Source organism: Olea europaea, unplaced genomic scaffold (assembly GCF_002742605.1).
Source record: "Olea europaea var. sylvestris unplaced genomic scaffold, O_europaea_v1 scaffold1899, whole genome shotgun sequence".
Taxonomy (NCBI): Eukaryota; Viridiplantae; Streptophyta; class Magnoliopsida; order Lamiales; family Oleaceae; genus Olea; species Olea europaea.
In genome coordinates this window covers 193,474-195,471 of record NW_019236796.1, presented here as the reverse complement: position 1 = coordinate 195,471, position 1,998 = coordinate 193,474, and the positions used below count along the sequence as shown (strand labels likewise).

The 1,998-nt window shown below is 32.9% G+C and overlaps 1 long non-coding RNA gene across 1 annotated transcript; it reads right to left on the bottom strand.

Annotated features, from left to right (window-relative positions):
- Positions 1 to 972: 972 nt before the first annotated feature.
- On the bottom strand, positions 973 to 1,998 carry LOC111378910. The gene is made up of 2 exons (XR_002699935.1): positions 1,462 to 1,998; positions 973 to 1,164 (listed from the first exon to the last, which is right to left on the bottom strand). It is a non-coding gene; the product is annotated as an uncharacterized LOC111378910 (long non-coding RNA).

Genomic DNA, 1,998 nt, shown 5'->3' with positions numbered 1-1,998 from the left:
CATCCATGAATACAGAGTAATCCTTTTCTTTTTCCTATTTGGCGACATTTACAGTTTAAATTTGCTTTTAGATCATTGAATGTGACTTAAAGCTCAAGGATCTTCACTTGGATGGTTCCAGGCATGGGATTTTCGTTCTACATTTTAATTCCTTGTACACGACCAACACATGAAATTCGGACACAAGTGCATCAAATTTAAATGTAGCCTCGTGAATACTCGGCCCTCATTTGAAACTGATTTTTCTAAATTACTTTTTTTCCCCGCCCATTTTCATACTCGTATATATATATCAAAAACATGGGGCGAGATCTTATGACCATGGACATGTTTCATCCAGTTAGTTATTATCTATATAAACAAATTGTTACTACTTTCAGTAGCTACAATTTTGTTACATAAATCAGCAAGTGAAGCTAATGCCAGGCAGGCACTACTATGAAGATGATCCATACTTCAGTTAAGCAACTTTAAGAAATTGTTATATTAGTCGATAATCTTTTGGAGATGAAAGTTACTTTTACAAGATATTTGCTTTGAAATCAATTATTACAATTATATTGTGTAAAATTTATTTTTAAAATTGACAAAGACCGAGTAATCAAAGTTAAGGTTTAACATGCAACATGGGACGTAATCACCATTTTTCTCAATCTACTTTTTAGTAAGCTACTCTACGTTTAGAATAAGTAATACACAAACATATTTGGAGTAAAACTGTCATGCTTATGCTTAGACCATCATTTTCAGACACGAAAGCGATTAAGAAATTTGACTTATGACATGTAGGTCTAGCTGATAGGCTTCCGATCGGTCTTTGTCTAATGGCATGATGACTCCCTCAAATTCTACAACTCTGCTAAGGGAGGAATCTTCCCTTATTGCACAAGAATCCTTCAACAGGGCTATGAATTGCATCAAAAAGTTCACCCAAAATGCTTAAATGACAAAGAAAAGGCGGAGGATTCTTACCCGTCATACTCCATCTTGATAAGAGGATGTATCCAATTTACATACTTTTTTCTTTTGGAAAAAGAGACTTCTCCTTCACAGGTGTTATACTGAAGCTGATTTGGCAACATTTGCTTGATTCTCTCTCATTTTTCTTTTTCTTTTTTTGGAACTTCCAATAAATTGATGTCAACTGTAATCCGTGAAGGAATCCTGTGAACCAATTCTGCATATTATTTCACTGGATATGGTCTAAAGTTTTGATTTGTTGAACTTCCAATAATTTATACTGACAATATTCAATTAGGAAACCAATGAAAAAATTTGATGTAACTGAATTTAAATGATTAACTTTTGTTATTGTAGTTTTTAATCGATGCGTATTGAACCAGTAATCACTAAGCACATAGTTGATTAATCAGGAAAAAAAAATGATAATACATTCGGATTGTATTGAAATAACTATGGAATTTTGAAAATAATTCAGAATACATTTGGAAGAAACCCTACTGTATGGAATAATTATCGCCACCGCGATTCTGCCATGAATTATCTGCCGGATCATGATGCAAAACGTCGCCTCTGCGGATCTGGTTCTCAATTAGGAACTCGAAAAGTTCAACGATTTCTACGTCGACAAAGGGGAAGAATTCATCAACGACTTCCGGGTTTTTCTTTGTTAATTCGTGTATGATTATGTCTATACATGAAATAAACAATTATTGGTGATGTAGATTGATTTAAGATTAGTGTGATTTTGTTGGTTCAAATTTTTAATTTTGTACAGGCTTGAAAACAGGCATTAAGCAATTGTTGATTTGAATTTAAACTAGGGGTTTAATGTTTATGTATAAGCTATGAAATGGGAAATTTTGAAAATCATGAATTGAGCTTCTGAGTAAATAAATAATAGGATTCATGAGGGGATGAGATAATTTGTGGCTGATGTCAAAGTGAGAAATTGATGTGCAAGTTGTAACATGTAAATGATTATTTTTCTATTGGATTTTTTGGAAATGAGGTTTAGGATTTGGCTTCTTTTAATTC